Genomic DNA, 14,565 nt, shown 5'->3' on the forward strand with positions numbered 1-14,565 from the left:
TGTCTGAAATCAGAGTGTTGTCAAAGCCACGCTCCTTCTGAAAAACCTTCAAATGAGGACCCTTCTAGCTCCCTCCAGCTCCTGCTGGCCCAGACGCTCCTTCACTTGGGGCAGCATAACCCATCTTCACTCACCTGTCTCCTTCCTTACTAAGCATGTCTCTGTGTCCACATGTCCTCTTGGTATAAGACGTCAGTCATACTGAATAAGGATCCACTCTAACGACCTCCCTGAAACTTGATTACCTCTGTAACGACTCTCCGCATGAGGTCACATCCAGAGTCACTGGGGGTAGGACTTCCGTATATCTCTTTGGGGAGCACACAGCTCAACCCGTAATTAGCACCTCCCCTTCTCCTGACATTCCGACAGTTCTCAGAGAAGACTGGGGAGAGGATCATGCAGACTGTAGCCTTGAAAACTGGAAGTAGCGGTGACACTAGTCCTTGAGAGGTCGGCTCGCATTACCAGCCACTCCAGCACCGGGACCGCAGTGTCCACCTCAGACTTCCCCCAGCCCCATGCCCTCTGAGTATCCTCCTCACTTGCCAAGCCAGTGACTGAAAGGATTGTACATTATGCACTCAGATAAGTGTGAGTCAGTTTACAAGAGGAGCTAAAGCAGTCTTTGTTCTCTGTGACTGACTTCTTCCATACCCTGATAAAGAGCTAGAAATCTAACCTTGGTCAAACACAAAAGTGAAATTACATCACACAACACAGCTAAGAAAACTTCTAACTGAAGAGCCAAAGAGAACATATCTGCTTCCAAAGGCTGATTAGCATTGAAGTTTGACTGCTGATTATAATCTTGTGATAAAAATGCAATCAAAGGTTTGCATAGAGGAACACCAGTTTTAGTAATATTTGTAATAAGAAAAAGTTAAAACCCAAATGACTCTTAATTAGAAATTGACTAAACAGATTGAGTTGTGTTCTCCACAGAGTGGGGATCTGATGCATTTTCTATATTACAAGCACATTGTTGATGAATACTTAATGTCAAGAGAAATACTAAGCTGTGTTCAAAGCTCAAAAACAGTGCATTTAATATGACCTTGATTTTGCAAAGACTCACTTAGTATACATTCTTATTATTTACAGGTCTATAAAAGAAACCAGAAGACAAAATATATATACAGCATATAGCTCACGTATAACTATATATATCAAAATGCACGTGTTTATTTATACACGTGGTATAGACTGATGTGTAGGAGACATTCAAGGACTATGTGTTCTGGGTCATCACAGAGCGCCAGGCTGGGTTCCTGTATTATACAGCAGCTTCCCACTAGTTATCTATCCTACACCTGCTAATGTATATATGTCAATGCTACCTTCTCAGTTCGTCCTGCCTTCTCCTTCCCCCACTGTGTCCACAAGTCTGCTCTCTATGTCTGAATCTCCATTTCTTCCCTGTAAATAGGTTCATCAGTGCTATTTTCCTAGATTCCACATATAAGAATTATTATGGGGGAGAGGAGGCTCAAGGGGGAAGGTACGTATATATAATTGAGACTGATTCATATTGTCATATGGCAGAAATCAACACAACATTGTAAAGCAATTATCCTCCAACTGAAGAAAACAGTCTGTAATTAAAAAAAAAAACAACAAACAGGAATATGTGTTGAGTGAAATGAGTGGACTTGATCCGTGATAATAGAAAGACAAGGGTGTGCTCTGAGCATATGTGGGGGAGGGCGCCTAGGACAGAAGTGAGAGAGGGGAGACTTTCTGAGAGATGTCACACTGAGCTAAACTGACCTCTTCTTACATACCTGTCTATCTGCCCCCACACTGTGAGCCTCTTGAGGATAGAGACCATGTCTAAATAATCCCCATAACTCCAGCATCTAGCCCAGTATTTATTACTTAAGGAGATCCTAATGAATATTGGTTATCTGTGTGACCTAGTCCTAGTTGGATATAAACTCAAAAAATAAGCTACTTAATCTATTTTACGAAGTCAATCATTTGGCTTCCTCATTTCTTCCATATCATTGAAACATTTTAGAAAATTTCTTCCCTTGAGAGTTTAAAATGGAAAGAATGCCCATATATGTGGCGAACGTGCTAAGTCGCTTCAGTCGTGTCTGACTCTTTTGTGACCCCATGGATTGTAGCCCGCCAGGCTCCTCTGTCCATGGGATTCTCGAGGCAGAAATACTGGAGAGGGTTGCCATTTCCTTCTCCAGGGGATCTTCCCAAGCCAGGGACTGAACCCAGGTCTCTTTTGCTTCCTGTTTTGGCAGGTGGGTTCTTTACCACTAGTGCCACCTGAGAAGCCAATATATATATTGCCATACCATCATGTCTCAAAATAAAAATAAAAGCCAAAACTTTTAATGAACATACAGTTTCTAGAAAATGTTGATTTAGACTGCCTCCTTCCTATCACTTTGGTTTCTGTGCTTGCCCCTTTCTTGTACAAAAATGAAATTGCTGTCTCAGAAGACTATGGTGGACTCAAACCTTGGCCTTGTAATGAGACAACAATGTTGAAGGTGGAATCAGATGTCTGTCCCCATCAGGAAACTGCTGATCCTTACATTATCCCCTAGTGCCGAAGTTGGCAAGCTATCAATAAGAGTTATTAGGAATAGTGACAGCAGTTAGTAAAAGCTGGTGGAAGCCAGCTCGAAGCCGACCACTGCAAACACATTCTCCCAAAGACAAAAGTAAGTCAAGTTAATCTGACAGTCTTCTAAGACAGCTAAATACATGTGGATATGAATAGCTCTTGATACTTATCCAGATCATTACTATGCCCAGTCTGTATCATTTTTATTGCCCTTCCTTTTTGATGTCTGTCTCACTCCCTAGAAGAAAGTAGAGAATTATTCCAGGCAGTCTTAAATAAATAGCTATTCATCTTTTTCTTTATCTTCTTTTCAATCTTAATGAGTTGTAGTGATAAACATGCTATTATGGAAAAAAGCAAATTTGTATTTATCGGTCTTGTATTCCTGAATTTGAAGAATCACTAGCAAGGTTGGAAACAGCCTTGTGTGTTTTCAGTATTATAAATTATATATGCCAAATAGTTTACCTTTCATTAAGTTGGAATGAATATCTATTATGTTTATGGAAATATAAACTATTAAATTTAAGTGAAGACTTTATTCATATGTTGTTGTAATGACCACCATAAAATCAGGGCATGGAAATAGCTGAACTGCAGTCCTATCTCAAGTTTAGTAATAACTTTATAGTTCTTTTTCCTGAGATTCTTGTTACCCATAAATGATATCAGAGGCAATAAATGTATCAGACATTCAGAGATTTAAACACTGAATCATATGAATGTGAAAATACATAATTGGAGACTTCACTCCACAACTAACTTTCTATGCAGCACCTATGATGTCCTAGGAGCTGTTCCAGGGGTGGAGATACAGTCAGGGCAAAATGGAACAGGTCCAGGTTCTCATGAAGTTTCACTCTAGCGCCTAAAATGCTGTGTTTTATAAATTGTTCTCAATTGTACATTTAAAAAGACATGGACATGTTATTAACTCTCTTAGCAAGGAAAATTCAACATAAAACTATGCTTTGGAAAACAGAGTTTATTTCAAGACAATTTTTTACCCTTTTAGCACCACATTTCGGTTTCTCATTGCTTCTGTCCTGGCCTGAAAAACCTGGCAGTTAGTAAGTACCATACATAACCAAGAGACAATTATTTTTCTTATGCCTACCGTTTTAAAAACTCTTAATTTTTGACTCAGTGCAATTCAGAGCCTTGGTGAACATCAGGCAATTTAGACTCTGTGCAAAAAAGATGGTCTAGATGCCACGGGTCCCATCTGCATTAGCTCAGGTACACCTAACCTGGGCTTGCTCGTAAAGCAGAGAAGGTGGATACTTGGTCCTGCTTCCAAATCCTACATCCTGAATTCACGTGCTGTAGAAGTTTTTCAACTGCTGTTCGAAGATGGTGGTTTCTGCCTCTGAACTCAGTAAAGCCCCTTCCAGTCTTAACAACCAATCACAGGCTGCCTGACTCCTCGAGCAGGAGGCAGTATCAGGAGCAGATGGAGGAGATGTCCCTTCTTTGATGTCTTCCAGAACTCATTTTGTTGTTGTTCAGTCACTCAGTCATGTCCAACTCTTTGCAACCCCATGGACTGTAGCACACCAGCCTTCCCTGTCCTTTAACATCTCCCGGAGAGTACTCAAACTCATGTCCATCGAGTCGGTGATACCATCTAACTATCTCGTCCTCTGTCATCCCCTTCTCCTCCTGCCCTCAATCTTTCCCAGCATCAGGGTCTTTTCAAATGAGTCAGTTCTTCACATCAGGTGGACATAGTATTGGAGTTTCAGCTTCAGCATCAGTCCTTCCAATGAATATTCAGGATTGATTTCCTTTAGGATTGACTGGTTTGATCTCCTTGCAGTCCAAGGGACTCTCAAGAGTCTTCTCCAACACCACAGTTCAAAAGCATCAGTTTTTCAGTGTCCAGTTTTCTTTATGGCCCAACTTTTACATCCATACATGACTACTGGAAAAACCATAGCTTGGACTATATGGACCTTTGTTGGCAAAGTCATGTCTCTGATTTTTAATAAGCTGCCTAGATTTGTCATAACTTTTCTTCCAGGGAGCAAGCATCTTTTAATACCATTGCTTCAGTCATAATCTGCAACGATTTTGGAGCCCAGGAAAATAAACTGTCACTGTTTTGAGAAGCCATAGTGAAATTTATAGGTGTTTCAGATGGTAAAGAATCTTCCTGCAATGAGGGACACTTGGCCTCAATCCCTGGATCAGGAAGATCCCCTGGAGAAGGGAATTGCAACCCAGTCCAGTATTCTTGCCCAGAGAATTCCATGGACAGAAGAGCCTAGCAGGTTACAGGCCATGGGGTTGCAGAGAGTTGGATCAGACTGAGCGACTAACACACACACACGCGTGCGCACGCACACACACACACATATACACACAGAGGAAAGAAAAACTAAGCTTGTGCTACAAAAATATCTTCTATTCATGAGGCTCTTCTAAAATATTACACTATCACAAATCAGTCAGACTCCTCGCAGTTCACAATTTTAACAGAGAGAGACGTTAATAACACATTCCTCTCAGGAAACAAGAATGTGTTTCTACCCTTGGAAGTAAGTCCTAATTTCTATGTAACACATTAGGCAACACAATTATTTTCTGTTTTAGTAACATAAAAGAATTATGAAGCATTTAGATATATAGGCAAGTCAAATGAAAATAAAAGGGTTTTTCCCTCCTAAAGTCTACGCTTCTATGTGATTTCATCACTGTGATTCATTTTTCCCTCTTAGAGAAGATGTGAGTTACCTAGGAAAACAACAATATACTTAATAGCAAGGTATATCTATATAAACTCTGAGACTAGATTGTTTGAGAGATTTAATAGCATTATTAAGAAATTATGTGCATAACAGATGAACACCTAACCAACTAGGCCAATAAGAGATATAAATATTTTTGTTGTTGTCCCCAGTTATGAACAAAGACAAATGTTCAGATTCAAATATCCAACTTTTCCAATGATTTTCTGGGAAAGCGACATTAATTGGCTAAGTCAACTGATATTCAAGCCCCACTCTCCTTCGCCTGTCTTCATTAGACGTTGTGGAAATTAAATACTTTCCAGCCTTCCTTACAACCCATGGCAGCCAAGTGCTACAAAATAAGATGAAAGCCAATGTCTTTGCTGGGATGAATGAAGGGGCCTCTTGAAAAGTGCTTGGATTCTTGATAGAAGATATCCATGTGACTGTTCCATCCATTTTCTTTCTTCCTCTCTTCAAGATGCATGCAATTCTTGGAACTCTGCAGTCTCATTGCAGTTAAAAACAATGTGTATAAATATGAATGACTAACACATTAAGGATAGTCTAACAGAAAGATTTAAAAAAAAAAGAATTTGAGTCCTTATGATATTGGTGAGAAATCTAACACTAAAATCTAACTCTAGCAACCAGTTGCCTCTAGACTTCCTTTTATATGAGAAAAATAACTTCTTATCAATCAGTTCAAGGGCAGTTAGTCTGCTGTTTTCAAGTTAAATCATTTCCAACTAATTTTTGATCCCAATCACTCACTGTCTCTATTGTCTATGAGAGGATTATATCTTCACCTCTTGTCATGTAGTTGGCAATGCTTCCTCCATTTTCCCACTGCTCTTGGGGTTGTCCAAAATATACACTTTGGTCCCACAGGTTCAATCCCTGAGTCAGGAAGATCCCCTTGAGGAGGAAATGGCAACCCAGTCCGGTATTATTGCCTGGGAAATCACGTGGACAGAGGAGTCTGGCAGGCTGCAATCCAATGGGTTGCAAAGAGTTGGACCTGACTGAACAAGAAAACAGCAAGAAGCACCAGGAGCTTCTCCTAGCTATCTTGCTCTCTTCTGTCTGCCATAAACATGGTTTCTCATTCATCTCATATCCCAGAGTGAGGAGACATGTAGAGAAGAGGCATGGCCTTCAACTCAAGACAAGTCCTGTACAATGTAAGCAAGATTTGGGAGTTATTTGCTACTGCAGCTTATTATAAAGCAGACAAATACAAACCAGTACCAGAAATGAGTGTGGTTATGTGACATGCTTTGGCCAAGGAAATATGACCTAAAGTGATATAAGCAAGTAAGAAAGCAAATCTTAGAGGATTTCATCCCAGAATGAGAAGAAATTAGGATTAAGCCATGACAGTCAACCTGCATTTGCAGACAGGTCATGTGAATGAGAGATAAGTACTACTGCAATTGTGGGATTATTTTGGTTTAGGTTATCAGAGTAAGACTAAATGATATACATGTTCTTAATGAGTGAACCATGGTTGTTGTTGTCATTGTTCAGTCACTAAATCATGTCTGACTCTTTGTGACCCCATGAACTGCAGCATGCCAAGCTTCCTGGTCTTTCACTATCTTCTGGAGTTTGCTCAGATTCATGTGTATTGAGTTGGTGATGCAATCTAACCATCTCAACCTCTGCCATCCTCTTCTCCTCCTGTCCTCAATCTTTTCCATCATCAGAGTCTTTTCCAGTGAGTCGGCTATCTGTATCAGGTAGCCAAAGTATTGGAGCTTCAGCTTCAGTCCTTCCAGTGAATATTCAGGGTTTATTTCATTTAGGATTTACTGGTTTGATCTCCTTCCAATGCAAGGGACTCTCAAGTGTTTTCTCCAGCACCACAATTCAAAGGCATCGATTCTTTGGTACTTAGCCTTCTTTATGGTCCAGTTCTCATATCTGTACATGACTACTGGAAAAACCATAGCTTTGACTATACGGATTATCGTTGGCAAAGTGATGTCTCTGCTTTTTAATTTGCTGTCTATGTTTATCAAAGCTTTCCTTGCAAGAAGCAAGTGTCAATTTCATGGCTGCAGTCACAATCTCCAGTAATTTCGGAGCACAAGAAAGTAAAACCTGTCACTTCTTCCACTTTTTTCCCCTTCTATTTGCCTTGAAGTGATGGGTCTGGATGCAATGATCTTAGTTTTTTGAATGTTGAGTTTTAAGCCAGCTTTCTCACTTTTCTCTTTTCTCATGGTAAAGCTACCCAAAATGTGTTCATTGTTGAAATACTTGGTCTGGAAAGATCAGCAGAAACTGGCATGGACAGTTTCTGCCAAACCATCCAGGTAGGAATAGGGTAATGCCAGCACAGCCACCCACCTGTTTGGAGGATGGAGTGAATCCAACCAGCACGCTCTTGATGGAGGTGGTAGCAGTTGTTACATGCTGAGCTCAGACTGCCAGAGTCAACTTGCCTCATCCTTTCAGTTGGCTTTGAGGAGCAAAAAGTCAGTGTTTCCTTAAATTCAGAGCTTCCAGAGGCTCCTGTCCAAACCCTTTCTGTTCCACAGAAACCCTTACTGCCAGTAGTCTCAATCTCTTTTCCTTTGAAAATAAAATGTGCTTTCTGCATTTAATATTTCTCAGAATTCCTCTAAGGTGGAGTAGACAAAAAGCCATGGAAAAAGCCTTTAGGAAAACACTAGAAGCTCTCTCATACATAAGAATCTCTGAAACCCAGTCCATTTCTTGATTTTATCCTGAGTGCATCATGCAACAGAAAAGTGCACATATTCCAAGTGAAGAGTCTGATAAATTTTCACAAAGTGAACTCACCCTGTAACAAACACCAGATTAAGAAAGAAAACATTACTAGCTTCCTAGTAAATCCCTCAAGTCTGCTTCTATTCACTCCTCCCCAGCAAGGATAACCACCATTCTTAACTTCTATCATCAAAGATAAGTTTAGCCTGCAATGGAAAAAAAATGGTGTTTTGTCTTGTATACTTCTGTGTGTTTGGTTCTTTAAGCCTAGCCCTATGTATATGAAAATCATTTTGTTGCACATGTTCGTTTATTCTCCTTGCTCTAGTCCATTGTAAGAATATAGCACAATTAATTTAGCCATTCTATTATTACGGGCATTCAGGATGTTTCAGTCTGGGTTTATTACAAATGATGCTGCTATGGACATTCCTATACATGTGTTAGATTCACAAATATACATAAGTATCTGAATTATCTAGCAGTGAAATTACTATGTCATAAGATGGGCTGCCCTGGCTCAGATGGTAAAGAATCCGCCTGCAGTGCACAAGACCTGGATTCCATCCCTGGGTCAGGAAGATCCCCTGGAGAAAGGAATGGCTACCCACTCCAGTGTTCTTGTCTGAAGAATTCCATGGATAGAGGAGCATGGCAGGCTCATGGGGATCACAAAGAGTCAGACACAACTGAGCAACTAACACACACACACACACACACAAGATGTGATATGTTCATCTTTTTATAAATACTGCCAAATGATTTTCCAAAATGGTTGTGTCAATTTATATACCATGAGTTGTAATACCACCATGCAATTGGTGCCTAGTGGCATTGAATTATAGCTTGCATTTTCCTCATGGTTAATGGTAAAACTCAGCCATTTTATGAGGTTCTGATAGAATTTACTTCTTCATCCTATGGAGAAGGCAAAAGAAAAAAGAAAAGAAATCTTCTTTTGCATATCAAAATATTATATTATTTCTTCCTACAGTAAAAGAAGGGAGAGAGTTTGTGGGGAAGATGACTAGTCCTAAAATGCACAGATTTGAAATAAAGTAAATGAGTGGCTAGACTTCACCTTCAACAGTCTTGGTGGGTGTTCTAGATCTAGGGACTAAGCTGTGGGGGCTTAAGTCTTTGATTTCCTCTGCTCTGCAGCCACTATCACTTCTGTAGCTTCCTCCACTTCCCCTCGTCTGCAATTCAGGGACAGCACAGGAGGAGGAGCTTACAGTAAACCAGACCTTGCACTTTCCTTGTGGCTCCGATGGTAAAGCTCCTGTCTGCAGGGCAGGAGACCCGGGTTCAGTCCCTGGGTTGGGAAGATCCCCTGGAGAAGGAAATGGCAACCCACTCCAGTAGTCTTGCCTGGAAAATCCCATAGACAGAGGAGCCTGGTGGGCTACAGTCCATGGGATTGAAAAGAGTCAGACAGGACTGAACGACTCCACTTTCACTTTCAGCACTTTCCTGTCCTTGTCTCAAGGCTGCCAAGATGCAATGCTGTGATTTATCATCTACACAGCCGGCTGGATAAGAGAGCTGATGGAGGTCGGTTCAGCTCAGAGCTCAGTCACTGAAACTTAAACAGCTACTTCTGAAACAATGAGGCAACAGCTAAATTAAGTGAAATTGCATTTTAGAAGTGACCTTATATTTGATTGCAATTTGCAAACAAACTGGCAAAAGAAAGATTGAGTTGAATAGGAGAACTTTTGGAAATCCTTGGAGGTGGTGAAGGAAAGGTACAAAGGCTTGAATATAACTAAGTAACATCTACAGGAATACAAGCTGAGTGGAGGGTCTGCAAGCATGGGATTAAGGAAATGCCTTGGGACAAATGTGGGAAAAGTCAGGAAGTCTAGACTAGTGTTTTGGTCTTTGAGAATCAATAAAATAAAAAGGGACTAAATAAAAAGTAAATAAATATGTGCCTCTATGGTTAAAAGATTGGTCCCTTTTCTCTTTATTGATTTCCAAAGTTAGACCATTTCCCCTTAATGGATTTGGGCTTTATTTTTCCTGCTGAATGTTTACTGGACTCTTTTTTAAAATGTCTTTTTACAACTCTTCAATAACAATGTTAACTCCTATCACACCAGAAAAATCCCTCAGCAAGCACCGCTAGCTATTCTTTTTCTTTTCTCCACCCGTGTCCATACAGTCCGCACTTCATCTCCTTTCCCCTTTCGTCTTAACTTGCAGAGTAACAGCATACACAAGCCTGCTTCGTGGTGCACAAAGCATATTGACATACATTACCCTCAATTCACTCAATTAGAAATCACTGGGACCACATTATGCTAGTGCTCTACTTGGCGCTAATCAGACAGAACCATCATGTTAGGTACAAGCAGTGGCTTCCCATGTGGCTCAGTGGTAAAGAATCCACCCTCAGTGCAGGAGAGGAGGGTCTGATCCCTGGGTTGGGAAGATCTCCTGGAGAAGGAAATGGCTACCCACTCTAGTATTCTTGCCTGGGAAATCCCATAAACAGAGGAGCCTGGTGGGTTACAGTCCATGGTGTTGCAAAGAGTCAGACACGACTTAGAGACTCAAAAACAATATCCGGGACAAGGAGCAGACCAGGTTGCCTGCATTTCATAAGTAAGCAAACTATGTTGCCGATCAGTAATGAGATGAGGTGAATCTAAAAGGAAAAGTAAGGCATTGATACAAGACAACAGCCCACTTGAGACAGGTACAAATCAAAGGATCCTGAGTTCACAATTTCATCCCTCCAAATCTATTTGTTTTCACCTATGACAGGAAGACAGGGATATTTACCTGCTGGTGTATTCTGAAGGTGAAATCAGATACTCCATGCAAAGTGCCTCCTGCAGTGGTGGCTCACGTATACACTCCATAAAACAGAGAGCTGAGTGGCCTCGTGAAAAGTTTAAACACTGTGTTCCTGCAAACATGTGCTTGAATCCTTGCTCTGCAAACATTTTTGAAATATAATTGACCTATAACACTATGTTAGTTCCTGGTACACAACACAGTGCTCTATATTTCAATATATTTCAAAAGGGTAAATTTAGTAACCATCTGTCCCCATCCAAAGATATTACGTAATTATCATCTGATTTCCCCACACTCTCTATTTCATACCTGGGGCTCACTTATTTTGTAGCTGAAAATCTGTACCTCTTCATAAGTTTCTTTTATCACCTGAAAAAAGAAATTAAAATAAGAAAAATCAGATATTTTCTGAAACTGAACTGAAAAGGTATAATAGAGCATGCATGAGATAATACAGTTTCTCATCATTTTTTCCACAGTGTTGCTTGGGTTCAATCACGTCAACTGGCAAACCTAACTCTGAAGTCTCTTGGCTGGGTGTATGTATTCAAGTTTGAAGATCTCCATCAGTAGAAAGCAGGGAGCTATTTTAAGGATATTTTTGTCCCCATGTGAGCAAAGGAAAGGCTAGGCAGGGAGATAAAATATTGTGAAGTCATTGGGGGGAAAATAGCAGATCCATTTGGAAAAAATTCTGTCATTTCTGGAGGCAAAACTATTTTAAGTCATACTTCCTGTATGAGAAAATAAACGACTCTTTTTGAGTGGATACGACAATGGCCTTGTGCAGTAATTTATGAGGCTTATGTTGTAGGTGTTTACTGTGAAAATATTTGACATCTACATGTAAGTTAAGGAAGGAACAGTTTGTGTCATAGAAAAGCGCAGCCTCCTCGCCATCCGGTTTTCCAGCAGGGTCTCTGCATGCCTGCAGTGGCTAGGAGATATGCCAGCCATTCATCCGCACCAAGGCAGAGAGAACTCATCAATCTGCCTGCATGTTCCATTTTCACACTCTGAAATGCTATGCAATGCCCCAGCCACACTGAATGGCCCACACTAAGTACAAAAGGAAACCTGCCATCCTCTTCATCTCTCAAGCCCTGGGAGAGTATGCTCCTAATATACTTCTGGGTTTTCAAAACCAGCTGGGGTTGGTCCACAGGAGCCTTATCCAGTTTACAAGCACAATTCTGGGATTAATTCAGAAAGTGCTCTTAAATCGTTTCCTCTATTCTTTTTTCTTTGAAAGAGCATGCTTATATAAAACTATCCTGAGCATTTTATTTTATAGCAGAAGAAATATTTTAATCTTAAAAGGAGCATCTCTTCCTTAGGTCAGTAGATTCCTGCAGAGACTGGGTTGGGGTAGTAGTCTAAAAATTAAAACAGACTCAATTTGGCTGTTTTGGTTTTTGTTTTTCCAGAAGACAATCTACATGTTATTGTGCATATGTGCTTAGTCGCTCAGTCATGTCTAACTCTTTGCAACCCACGGACCATAGCCCGCCTGGCTCTTCTGTTCATAGGGTTATCCAGGCAAGAATACTGGAGTGGGTTGCCACGCCCTCCTCCAGGGGATCTTCCTGCCCCAGGGATCAAACTCATGTCTCTTGTGTATCCTGCACTGGCAGGCAGGTTCACCACCACTAGCACCACCTAGGAACTCCTATGTGTTATTAAAGGCAGGTAATCCTAATGCCTACTGGTGCTAAGAATCTGAGCCCCACAATAACAAGACCTCATAACTTTCTTCTCCCTCCAGAAATAGTCTCCACTTATTTCTTAGAGAGCCCAGACAGGTTCCTGCCAGTGCCACAAACCAATTAGCATCGTCTTCCCCATCGTCTTCGTCCTTCTGACCATACTTGCCACTTGAAAAAGCTTTCTCACCATCACATCACATAACGAAAATGCCACTGTTCATCCCAAAAAAGCATCTCTGAGTGTCCCTAAAACATAGGCTTCAACACGCTAGAGGCACACGTCCAGGGCAAAACTAAGGGAAATTCTCTTTTCCATTCAATGACAGTCCTTTCACATCAAACAAAGTGTCTCATGGATAGTTCTGTTGACTCCTTGTCTTTGCCTCATTCCATATTTCTCAGGAAAATTATTTTCAAACAGATTATTTCAAAATTATTTGCTTGGTACCTCAAGCAAAACCTGCAGAATTTAAAGAGGAAGAGTTGCCATCATATCTCCTGCATCTTCTACCACTCACCTAAAACCCTCCACCCTTTCCAGTTGCACAAGTTCCCACGTGGGCATCAGTAGATCCCAGCAGACACTGGGTTGGGGGAGCAGGTGAGGTAGAGGAGGAGGATGAAGACATCCCTATGGATTACATCCTGGTCTCAGCTCAGCCAGACCAGAAGCCGCTGATGTAAGGTTCAGGATCGTCAGTTTTTACCTGCCCCAGGAAGATGAAAGATTCCATTGCCAGCAGCATTTATCACACATGGCACTTGCCTTGCAGCTGAAATAACATACTCTAGAGTTCAGAGCTGTTGTTCAGAGTAAGGAAATGTTGATTCCAGTCCTGGATCTGCCCCTTTCTTGCCTGCTGCCCATGGACACACAAGAGGGAAAGCACTTTGTCGTGTCCAGACCTTTGTCCTCACAGCCAAACAACTGTTTGATTAATACTTTTAGCTCAAATTCCTTGGAGCTCCCCACATCCTTATCCCATAAAGCTGAGATGATAACACATATCTTATCAGCCAAATGGGGCTGTAAACTTAGATGTATTCTGTGTGAACATGTCCACCAACTGTCTCCCTTTGCCCTATGAGGCCAAACGTAATCCCCCTGGAGTCTGATGGGCTTAGGATCACGCCGCTGGACTTGCTCACCCAGGAAAAGGACTAGCGCCTGGCTTTTCAAATCCTTCCTTGCAAGTCCTCACATATCTCCTCCATAGCCTCCTTCACAATCTGAATACATGAACACTTCTTGCTCCAAAGAAGCCACCTTTGTTCAAGCACAAGCCTTGAAAAAGAATCTTTAATGTGTTTGTTATTCATTTTATCCCAAGTATTTTCCACTGTTTTTCTTATAAAATGGTTTGTGCCACCACCACCAAAAGGACCACATGTGGCTGATAAAGCAGCTGAAAGGCCATGAACCTTCTGTTCACAAGGTTTCTCTAATGTCCACAGAGACCAGGGCCCATGGCAACCCGTGCCACCCAAAGGGAGAGAGGGGCCAACTTTTCTTGCGTTCAGTCACAGGAATTTCAAGGCTAGTCTCTGGTCTCAGGGTAGCCTAGGCTACCAGAGAGATTCAGGCTCCCAATAAAACCCCAGTTTTGCTGGGATTTGAAAATAGTTTGTAACCAACGCATGAGTTGAGAACATGCTGTGAAACAGTGATCACAGAAAAACTCTTGTACACTAGGGGTCAGGACCCCAGACTCCAGACCCACGTGGACCATTTATTGTTGTATGGCTCTGATATCTCGTTATATGGTATAGTCCTCATTCTCTTTTTTAATAAGTAAGGAAAAAGCACTAGATTGTTTTTATTGGTTTTCAGGTCCTGGTAGCTCAGATGGTAAAGAACCTACCTGTAGTACAAGAGACCCAGGTTTGATCCCTGGGTTGGAAGGTCCCTTGGAGAAGGGAATAACAACCTACTCCAGTATTCTTACCTGGAGAATCCCATGGACAGAGGAGCCTGGAGGGCTGCAGTCCATGG

Source organism: Capricornis sumatraensis, chromosome 11 (assembly GCF_032405125.1).
Source record: "Capricornis sumatraensis isolate serow.1 chromosome 11, serow.2, whole genome shotgun sequence".
Taxonomy (NCBI): Eukaryota; Metazoa; Chordata; class Mammalia; order Artiodactyla; family Bovidae; genus Capricornis; species Capricornis sumatraensis.